This window comes from Pseudorasbora parva, chromosome 5 (genome assembly GCF_024679245.1).
Source record: "Pseudorasbora parva isolate DD20220531a chromosome 5, ASM2467924v1, whole genome shotgun sequence".
NCBI classification, from domain to species: Eukaryota; Metazoa; Chordata; class Actinopteri; order Cypriniformes; family Gobionidae; genus Pseudorasbora; species Pseudorasbora parva.
This window is the reverse complement of record NC_090176.1, coordinates 28,711,834-28,724,387: the sequence shown is the minus strand read 5'-3', so window position 1 is coordinate 28,724,387 and position 12,554 is coordinate 28,711,834.

Sequence of the window (12,554 nt, the reverse complement as noted above, 5' to 3'; positions counted from 1 at the left end):
TCTCTCTCTCTCTCTCTCTCTCTCTCTCTCTCTCTCTCTCTCTCTCTCTCTCTCTCTCTCTCTCTCTCTCTCTCTCTCTCTCTCTCTCTCTCTCTCTCTCTCTCTCTCTCCTGTCAACAGTTGTGTTTTTTTTCACGATGGAAATTACCCCAAATCAAGACTGTTTGGGGAGGACAGGCAGCTTCATTAACAGACGTTTTATAAATCAAAGTTTGTTATCTCCAGTTGCCATAGAACTTGAGAAACAATTTACTCTGAACTCTATGTGACCCACTTTAGAAGTTCTGAATTTAAAAATGCAGCACGTTTTCATAGGAGCACTTCCTTATTAAACATCTGAAAACAGTTCCAGTCATTTATATTCCCAAAATAAGGTTGTTAGTAAAATGAGAAAGTGTATAATCTCCATCAACATCTGAGGCGATAATGCATGAATTATTATCTGTTGTTCCGTTCTTAAACTATGCGTCAATCGGCACATCTTCTATCACCATATAAACACTTTGTACAGGGTCTCTGTCGGATTTGATATGCACATGTGTTGCATTTTCTTGTGCCAGTCTGTTTGTAAATCCATCACAACAGCATGCATAATGTTCAATCCTGAACGTGGCCAGTGGGCTTTGCAGCAGTCCCCCTGGCCCCTTCCTCTGCTGAGGTTAACTGTATAAGAATTGCATCATTACTTTCCAATAGGTTCCTGAGGAGCTGAATGCCATTCCTGAATTTTCCTCTCTGTTGTTTTACAATTTTTATATTATGAAATTGTTTTAATTCTGGTGTTATGCAATGATTCATGTGATGTCTCATGTCTGAGTTGCTCTCGCTATTCGCTAATGTATGTTTTATAAGTAGGCTACTATGGTCCTATTTAGTTATTTTTCTTATAACAGAAGTTATTCTTTCTTGTGTAGGATACTACACATGAATACACAATGCACTGTTGAATAAAATGTGCCTTCAATGCAATGTTGCTTTGGATAAAAGTATACCAAATGCAAAAAATAGGATATATATTTTCATTTTTTAAAGAAAAGCAAGCAGAATTTACTATTAATAGGGTAGAAGTAAACTGTCAAAACTATTTATATTAACGGTGCCTCTTAATCTTTAACCATTTAAAGGAATAATGCGTTTAAAGTTATAATCCCTTATCACCAAAATGACAAACGTTTTTTCCGGCTAACAAAAAAATTCTCATGCTTTAAAATAGCGTGAATGTGTTAACACTCTATTAACACCTTTGCTTCATGTACACGGAATATGTAAATTAGCCCCGTCTCTACTCACACCAGCTCACTCCATTTGACCAACTTTACTATAGTGAACGCTGCACAACATCGTTCTTTACAACGTCAGACACATACCAGTAGCTAACTTATATGACAAACAGGTATAATTTGTTGCTAATGTTACACAAACCATGTTCCTGTTTGCCATCTCAGTCTGCCTTCTAAGAATCAGATCCTTAACTACGGTTACACTAGACTTTAAACAGGCAAAATGTCTTCGCACACTGCAAAGCACGTGATATGACCACTCTCTGAGGTCTTTTTTATAAACATAATTTTAGCATATAGCAAATAGTACTATATTCAAAATGTAAAAAAAAAAAAATATATATATATATATATATATATATATATATATATATATATATATATATATATATATATATATATATATATATATATATATATATAATTTTTTTTTACATTTTGAATTATATATATATATATATATGTACATACAATCTCAACATTTATTTTTATTTATTTTATTTTTCCAAGACCTCACACCAAAGGGTATGTACGTGACATCACCGTCCTGCAGTTACGCCCACTGAGTGGCAAAAAGAGTGAATGCTGCAAAAAAACATGGACATGGACCCCATTGACATCCCTGTGCCCCTCTCCGGACCGAGATGGGAGACGTAATGACTTAATAGAGTTCTGCACGTGCGCAAATCCTCTCTAAGTGTAGACATTATGTAAATAAGAGATTAATTGTGTAGACAGCGATTAATATAAAGAACTTTGTAAGATCGCGTTCATTGAATGAGGGACAGCTTTTAGTGATTATAAAGGGAGCGCTCTTTATGTGCTGTTGAGGGGCTGTCTGTCAGTGATATAATATTATGTATCTAAATCAGGCTCATATTTATGTCAGGAAACATGATTCCTGGCCACATGTCAATTTCCATGGATCACTGGATCTTTGTTAAGTTGTAAGGAACACTATATGAATCCCAACCTTTTTCAACTGCAAGGGTGGATTGCCTACAGTGGTTCAGGCTGCAGGGTTGCTGACCAACTAAAGAAACGTTATCAGCAAGATGGAAGAAAATGGTATACATTTCTCATCTATTACCACCTACTGCAACTTATACCAACGACTGAAATAAGCACAGATATAATAGCAAAATATGTGGGAGAGTATTGCTATAATGTATTGCAACAGAGGAAGCACATAAAGTTAATAACGAATCAAAACTAGTTAGCAAATAATTTGTAATTGAAAGAATTTAATGACAAAACCTGGTAATGGTTACAGTTAAAACTTTTACAAAAATATATTTATATGATATATATAAAAAAAAAGTATACCATTAATCGTACCCATGATGTTACCTGAGGGATAGAAAGATAGAGAGGGAGAGGGAGAGAGAGAGAGAGAGAGGTTTTAAGAAAGAGAGGAGAGAAAGAGCCAGAGCAAAGAAGCCCCAGCGAAAGGAAGAGCCACAGGCTCCAAGAAGAAGAGAAAGCCAGAGAATCAAGATCCAGAGCAACAGTTGCAATCTTTTTTTTATCCTTTCCTTGACCATGTGACTGAAACCATAATGTGAGAAATTCAAACTGAATAATCAGGTAACTACATCTTTCCACCACTGTAAAGGTGTGACAGACATTTGGCCTACAGGCCTTCAGCATTTCTTTGTCTTTAGGAATTCCAAATGGCCCTTCTGGTAAGAAAGAGAAGGATTGAAAACAGTAAAGCAAATGTCTTAGTTCAAATTCAAATATCTTTGATTATTTTCAAATCTACAAACCGTTTGCTTTACTCGCATTTTCCTCTATTAACTCCAGTCATGCAGTTGCTTTTCTGTCTATGGAAGCCTGTTTCCGCTAATATAAAATATAAATATAAAAATACAAAGAGTATTTGCTACTTTTTTGCACAAAAAAAAAAAGTCAGAATTCTGAGTTAAAAAGTCCCAATTACTTATTATTATTTTTTATTTTATTTTTTTGTGGCAGAAACGGGCTTCCGTATCTGTCACTCAGTCTTGGCTGAGGAGGCATATTACAGTGAAAAAGTGACATTGATGCATACTCTCTAAATCAAAAATGTTTTGCATAATTCATTGCTAAAATATAGCATGATATTTTTAAAAGTATACCTTAATTTTCATATCAATAGAAAAATATACCAGGATAACCTGGCTTCCCTTATAATATAGTTAAAGGTGCCCTAGAATGAAACAATTTAATTAACCATGCCATAGTTAAATGAAAGAGTTCAGTACATGGACATCACATACTGTAACTCTCAAACACCATTGCCTCCTCCTTCATATGTAAATCTTGTTTGTGAAAAACACCACGGAAAAACAGGCTATTTTCAATATAATGCCACATGTGACGCAATCGCTGGGATCCTTAATATGTACGCCCCTAACATTTGCATGTTTCACCACGGAGAGTTTTTCTAACCTGGGACAATATAGCAGAATTCACTCAGCGTCTAAAACTGAAGAAATGTCAGATTCCAACCATTTTCCTGCAAACAGTAAGTAGGGATTTTATCCACTTCTTGACTGTCAAACCCATTTCTGTTTAAACTGAAAGTTTCTTAGTAAGACATTGCGATAATATCGCCTGTGTTGTCTAGATCTAACGCAAGACAAAAAGATCAAACTCCAAGTAGCACACAGTTTGTCAAATGATAAAGGTTAATATTATTTCCTGCCAGTGTTGTCATAAAATACAACAGTAGATACTTTTGTCGATCCCTTTTGACGGATTGGAATCTAAATTAGTTGCTTACAGATCGCTCACTCGATCTTTGTATAACATCACCTTCTTCACTATTATTTTAAATAAATATATTTTTGAGAACTGAAGTATGATTATTTTGAAGCGGGTGAGTAGTAAACATGACACTGACTATTTTGAGTGGCTTCTACATTACTTTGTTTGGCTAAATAAATTGACTTTTAAATCACTACTCTACTATCAAACTGTAACGTTACTGTAAACAACATATTTAGGCACTACCCAGTTCAGTTATTGATTCAAAGTTAAGAAGCTATCATTGTAAAATCATTGCCATGACGGATGGTATAGATGTGTTAGCTGTCACTGAGCAGCAGTGCAGTGAAACAGCCAATCGGAGCAGAACTCTGCATTAATATTCACGACCCTTCCAAATAAGGCAAAAACAGAGCATTACATCCTAGGGACAATTTCTAGGGTTGTCGTGAGAGGTCTACAGATTTTACAAATTTTATACTTTCTTTTTTAGAGTACTTACATTTTAGGGTGCGTTCTCACTTGTAGTTCGGTTAGTTTGGTCCGGACCAAAAAACAAAAACAAAACATAATAGTCCTGGTCCGCTTAGCGTTCACACAGGCATTTTTAACAGCGAACCTAAAGTTACCGAACCAAAGGCACAGGGAGACGGTAACAACCTGATTGGTCGGCTTATATGACGTAGGAGCTCGCTTACCGAACATTCAAAACAATGCTGTGTGCGGATTACACGCGGGCATTTTATGCGTGTACATATGGCATTATTTTTACCAGCTGAGAACTCATGAAGAGCTCATGAAATGTTCAAAACATTCAAAACAACGCTGTGTACTGGATTAAACGCGATCATTTTATGCGTGTACATGTGGCATTATTTTTACCCGCTGAGAACTCATGAAGAGCTCATAAAATGTTCAAAACATTCAAAACAGCAGCAGGATTTCCTCCGTTGTGCAGAAAAGAGACGGCCGTTCTGTCGTCTGTACCTGCTAATAATGGGCAACACAGGAACTTTGATGAGAAGAGCCAGGTATGCTTTTTGTGTATTTTTTCTAGTATTTTCGAAACATGCTCGTCTGACCAAATATTGATTAGGCACTTCCTCTTTGCTCCACGTTTGCCCTCTAACGTTAAAGTTACTCATTTTGGATACACCGATCTTTCCACATCGTCAAATCAGCTGCATTATGCGTCGCATCTTGTGACATTATACGTCCGGTTTTTGGTCCGTTTACATGTCTTTGGTCCGTGTTGCGTTCATATTTCAATCGAACCGCACCAGAGTTCGTTTGGAAGCGGACCGAGACCCATCTTTTTAGCAGTCTCGATCCGCTTGTTTGGTGCGCACCAGGGTTCGGATGGCAGCGTTCACATATGTTCAAATGAACCGCACTAACCGAGCAACCGCACCAGGGTTCGTTTTAATCGAATCAAACATGACAAGTGTGAACGCACCCTTAATTATGTATTGATATATAAAGAACGTTTAAACAAATTTGAAAAAAAAAGTTTTACACCAAATCTTACCTATCCTACCTTTAATTAACTGAGACTTCTTACAGCTCTTACAGGTTGTTGGCCTTGTTTGTTTCGTTGCTTCTATCGCTCTCCCCTTTTTTGTAAGTCGCTTTGGATAAAAGCGTCTGCATGGTAAATGATTAAATGTAAATGTAAAAACACCACATACACATACAAACAACATTAAAAACTAGATTTTTTTTTCAGCCACTATTTTAAAGTATGAGGAAAGGAGTTCAAAAAAGGAGTGGAAAAAGAAGGGAAGAATTTCCCTTGTGTACACAAAGGGGCTACAGCAGACTACACTCTGAGATGACCGTGTAAGTAACAGAGTGTGCATTTTGTTCTTCTGGTTCTTTTCAATTCAATTCAGATGAGAGTTCAAGCTCCTTTGCTCTGTGACTTTGAGCTTTGAGTTTATTCCAGTCTCATGTATGACTCATTGTAGGGGCATTTTGGCTTTCCGTGGGTGCAATAAATACAAAAACCAACTATATATTTCAAATCATAAAAGGCTCATCATGAATCCAATTAATTTTAACACAGGAAAACCGTCTCCATTTGTCTGATCATGGGGGCCAAGCATTTCATGGCACTTACACCGTATCTGTCTCCAAGGCCATCGGCACCTTTATAGTGTAATTTGACTCGTCTGCAATTTGTTATGCATTCTTGCTTTGCGTTTGGTGTAAATTAGCACTAACAAATGAGATGGTCAGGAAAACAACTTTCAAATTTGTTCTCTATATGTTCAGAGGATTTAATACATATGTGTGCAATGTTTATTGCTATAAATTGTATTGGGTAAATTGTATTTACACAAATGTCCAAAATTCAATCAACATGAAGTGAGACAATTTTTTTGTACAGTTTTGCCCTTACCTCATTTTCCTTTCCCACTGAATGACAAAATGTTTTGAGGGAAAATAGCCTTTGATCATAATTATGTTAAACAGATGTTTAAATGCTCAAAATCACAGAAGATTGCTTGTTTGCTTCTTTTCTGAAAGACAAAGTCCACTAATTAAACTGTACTAAACATTACTTCATGAGTGTACAAACATTATTATGCATATGAAGCCATATATATAAACAACGCATTTTTGCTGTTTTGAATAGTATAAATTGAGAATTTAGGCTCCTGTGGCATATGTTGATGATCTTTCTCATGTGTGTGTGTGTGCGTGCGTGTGTGTAATAATATTTACAGTTAAAAATATATATAAAAAGAGAATGAGCAATAGTAACAGTGCCTTAGAGACAGTTATGTTTTTTGTTTTTTTTATGTATAGCTAAGCATATAATTGTCCATTTTTTTTTAATTTATTGAACAGCGGACCATTATGTCCACCTCAGTTACCAAAAATTACATCCCACACTCATATTTGGACTTCTACCTCCAGAACACTAATTAGCCCTCAACCCACAGACATCCCCCTGCTCCAGATGAAAGATGGGAAAAGGCTTTTTCCACTGACTAACATCCTGATACTTCTCATCTGCCTCCATTCTTGTTCAGGAAAAAAAAAAAAAAAGTCAGTCAGCAATGAGACACCACATGCTCACATTCTCTGGTCCAACATGACCTGGGAAAGGGTGAAGAAGGCCAGACTGCTTTCTCCACAGATATCTGTATTTTTGACAAGTATGGACTTTTCTAGTTAAATATTGTGAAATATCCACTTTCGTGTGCTACTGATTATTCTAAATGACCCACTCTTTTGCAGTGATTGCAATGAAAAAAATAGCAAGCAAATGTTTGGAACTAATTGTGATGAGAATTTTGGCTGCTTCGGCTGCGTGGTTAGTACATCTGCCTTTCCATATCCTGACAGACTTCAGCTTCTAGTGAGCATTATGTAATTTTTTGGCCTCTACATAATAAGGTTTGAAGCCCATGGAAAATTACTCTAAACTTTGTGGAGTAGTGGCAGGATGGAATAACAAGAACTTTCTCAGCAATGTTTAAGGTGTTGAAAATGAGACGTCTCATTATTCTCATTAGTTTTTCTTCGCTATCACCCAGCACTCTGTTTAACAATAAATACGGCTAAATACTCACAGGGATAGCCCATGACGTTGTACACATTTGTAACTAAAAAGGGTGCATATTAGGCATCTTAATTATGCACATTAGTACTTTCAGACAACATACGAGTATCGCTTATCTTGTAGTATTGACTGCACTGAAAAAAAGTTAATTGGATTTACATTATTTAATTGTGTACATCAGTCCCACATAAATGAATTGCATTCCAAATATAACTTTTTCCTGTAACTTCAACATCCCAGAATTAATACGTTAGTGTCTCAATTAATTAGTTTCAAAATGGATTTCATATGACTTCCTGTCATGATTCAGATATTTAATTTCACATATAATTCACCCACTTCAATTACATATATTTTAATGTTACACAACTTAAATATAATACTGTACTAACTAACTGATAAACCTTTAGCTAACAAGAGCACACATCTTAAATGCTAAGCATTAATAGCTCTTTCAGCAATCAAAATGACATTAGTTGTATTAGTCCACAGTCTAAGCAAATGCTCCACTCTTCTCCACAATGGTAACACACTGTAATTTAAATTGTTCTAATAATTCCAACATAATTGAATATCAAACTCTATTAAACACAATCAAGTCTCCCCCTTTTATGCTCAAAAATTACAAAAAAAAACACTTTTACATAATAACATTTACTGCTCTTGATTTTGCCATATGCAAATCACGCTGGGAACTAACAAACCCCGCCCAGTTTCAGTTAATGCAACACAAATCATTCATGTAACACAACACAAACGGATTAGGGGAGGGGGGGGGGGGGGGGGTGAAACACTCAGTTTCAGTCAATCTCATGTCAATCTTGAGTACCTATAGAGTAGTATTGCATCCTTCACATCTCCGAGGCTGTACCGAGTCTTTCCGGAAAAAAACAGAGCGCCTGGAGGCGTCTCGAGTGGGCGGAGCTAAAGAATGACAAGCGCGCAAAGCGGTGACGTCCTCAAGCGTGGAGAAACCCTTGCTATCAATCTCAGCTAGTACAGATATGATCCGGAGGCTGAAATAAATTGAACAGGAGAAACAGCAAAAGCAGGACGTCCGTCTCTGTGGTAAGTACTGTATTTAGTGGCCTTTCAGCATTTGTGTGTCTTTACTCGCAGTTTATGAGAACATGATTCGGTTTATGGACTATTGTATGCGACTAACGTTAAACCTTACCAGTAGCAAGCAAAACAGTTTTGCACGTCAGACTAGTGTAACGTTATATATAGAACAACAATAGAGTCCGTTAGCGCATTTGAATGACGAAGCACACGATCGTGTCGTTTACTGATATTTACTCACGCGACGATAAGCAACAGCACAGACATTTGAAGCAGTTTTACTCACTGGCTGCTTCCAAAGCAGGACCGAACCTTTATCGCTGGGACCGCTCCGTCAAAAACACACTTCTTGGAGTGTGGAGATCCACTTTGCGATGCGACTGAAGCGATGCCTTGAAGCTTCACGTCATTTCTGCGTTCAAATCAGTTCAAATGCAGCGCTGCCTTCCCGGAATGCTGTGCTGAAGCGTTGAAGTCGCTTGATGTCAAAGTGGAGGAATGAAGTGGAGCGCGGCGCGGACTATAACCGACATAAATGTTCACGGATGACTGGATCTGCAGCTGGAGAGCAGTGTTTATGGGCGTGCATTTCCTCTCTCGCTCTAGTCACGCGCGTGCGCGCACCCTACCGGGAGAAGAGCCCGTACGGCCCACATACAAGGACCTTCCGATCTATTAACGTCAAGTCGAGCCATACTCGAAAAAAACTCTCCGAAACTTGTGAGAAACCGTAAGGAGTATTTTTAACACAGAAATACTCCATCAAACGTCCAACATTAGTTTTTGAAACTTTGTCTCTGTTTAGGATGGGAATCCAAGTCTTTAACAGTGTGAAAAGCTCAGTATGCATGAAACAGCATTTCACCCCCCCCCCCCTTTAAGTTTGACTTCAATTTGACTTATATTTAAATAGATAGAACACAATCAAAATGAGTTTGTGTTGCTTTAGCTCATTTTAATCAAGCAATTTGAACAAGCAGTATACATTTTTTGTTTTAGTGTGCGATTTATACAAATCTCTAAAATTATACTATTTACAATGCGTTTTAGGCCTAATAAGAAAGTTTCAATATTTAAACTCTGTAATACACTATTTGACAGGGTATAATAATTGCATGGGTCCTTGGAAATGGCCAGGATATTTGGGTTTCCTGTTGGGTGGGCTTCAGGTCAACTGCCCAGGCAGCGCAGTTGATAATTACACCACTGTGTCCATGCGGCTCGATCCCAAACGCAGGCCGAATGAATCATTGGGATCACCCAAACAGCTGAACGATTTCACCAAACAGAACGTAGAAGACAGAAGTCCTTAAATTAAGAATGGGATACAATCTTGGATGACAACTAAACCTCTGCACAAAGAAAAACAATGGCAATAGATGTTTGTGGAAAGAAGATATATCGTTTTCTTCTTCTTCTTTTTTTTAATCTAAGATCAAAATGCTGGAATTAAATAAATGCACAACAACTTGGAGCCAAACAAAAAGCAGCTGCAGTTTGTTTGACTGTCTTAAAATGTTTTTGTTTTTTTTTAATCTGTGTGAGCTCAACTCACCACAGAGGAGAAACTAAAACGTTTGCTACAGAGTGCGTATTTTGTATTTGGATGCCACCTTCATGTTGGTCTGACCGCTTCCGTAGTTTACATACAGAGACATAATGACAAAGCAATGTTGTCCACCTCTGACTTTTTTCTGGACTAACAAGGCATGTGAAATACACAAAGATCAGCTAAAATTAGGGAATTCCATATGGGACAAATTAAATGAGTCACTCTTAAACTGTGTGAGGTTGGTTGTAAGTACTGCACATTCTTTAATCACGAGCAACTACCCGGCCCTCCCCTGACCCAATGGCAACAATTAACTGTAAAAACTTAAAAGATTTTAGTTTTACACCAGGAGTTAGTCAGAACAAACAGCTTCTTCAGAATATTTTGCTATTTTAAACCTTATTTTTCCCTGTCTCACACAAGCACAGACACTCTTTTAATACTTCATAGATTGGAAAAAAGAGCCTATGACTCATCCACCCACATGGAAACATTTTCCCTTCACATGTGGCTGGATTTTTGTTTATTTAAATTCAATAAATCTATTACTATGTGTTCTGACAAATAACCCTTCTCCCTCAATGGTTCATAACGCTCTCTGTCCATAAACAGAATGACGGTACTGTTGATCTGACCGATAGAGTTCGGTTTTGAAGGATGGCAACACTTACAGTGCTGAATTGAAATTATAAACATATGCAGACAATGTCCAGTATTACAGTGTAACGGGAAAAAAGTGCAGTATTACAAAGAGACAAAGAAATCGCTTTTTAACGACAAATCTATGATGATGAAATCTCTTCTAAGAGGATTGTATGAGAGAGTTGGGTAGAAGAGGAGGATTTGAAATCCGCTCACCTACTGCACGCCACCACTGTGGCATGTAACATGATGGGATACAGACATAACCCTTAACCCTTGGAAAAAACAAACTCATTAAGAATGGCCAATAGCACTTTACGAACATCTGTCAAAGAAGAGGTAAAATCTGTTTTTGTAAACCTACCTCAGGGGTGTTTGTTTTATTTAAGACATAGGCCTAAGCAAAGAAAAACACCATCATAACAATGTCGATTTATCATTTTTCAAGTACAAAAAAAAAATGTCACCAAGCAAAAAAACAAAAATGAACGCAAACTTTCAAAGTTTAGGAATGGATATCAGTTTCATTTGGCTTTGCAGTAAAAACTAACAAATGGCTGAGTCGTTTCACACACACGCACCCCAGCTGCTCCTGTAAAGCCTGTGTCTGTGACCCTGACCGCTCCTGATGTCAGACTTCAGTTCAGATGGTCTGCATTTATTACTGTTTGAAGTAGAGCAGGGTCATTGATGATCTCAGATCTAAAGAAATGTTCTTTGAAGTTTTTGTCACTTGATCAAACAGCCAAAAAAAAAAAAATTGAGTTGTACATAATGTACAAAAAGAAAATGCATGCACACATATGAGGCATGTCAATATTTTAATAGCATTGTGTTTTTATAGCACAAAATAGACAGAAGTGAAAGGATAAACTGTAAGTTCAAACAACAAGTCTACTTTAAAATGTTCAAAACGCTATAATAAACTGATTGGTTTAAGCTCTGAAATAAAAGTTGATGGTTTTATCCCAGACAGATTGGGGCAAATGGTGAACTTTCATAGTGCCAAAGATCTGGCTCTCCAAGTGACCATTATTCTATTGGACAAGACACTTAACCTCAGGTCACTCAGACACCTAACCACAATTCCCCAGTAAAATGCATCTGCAAAGTTAAAGGCCTAATAAGGCAAGGTCGGTGCAATCTCAAAATGTAAAAAGATTAGGGGGGAAATGCAATATGGGAGATAAAATTAAAAGACAAGAGTAAAATGGATGGGTTTAATATTCTCACCATACCACACATGCCCATTGTTTCAGCACATCGCATATGGAGTGCACTTTTATTCTCAAGCTGAAAATATGTGACAGTGGCCAACAGCTGGTACGTTTCCTCTCCTTTTTCAAAACCACTCTGCGTGAGAAACCAAGGAAGGTGGAAGTGCAAAACATCTGAATAGCAGACAGAGATGCAGTCAACAAAACACTTGTTACAGTGGAAACATCTTAAATACAACTCTGCACCTCCCAAAATAAACTGATTTAAGCTGTCAGTTGTTTGCACTGTTAAACAATGCCTTTGCTAGTAAAGACAATTTTTTGTTATTATATTCCTTCACTGCCTAATATTATCATAAACACATTTTTCCAAAAACATAATTTTGGAAAATGTTCAATCTTTTTTTTCACACACCATCAACATAGGAGAATATTGTTTACATAATATATAATTGTATGCATTATTGCAAGAAGTAGTC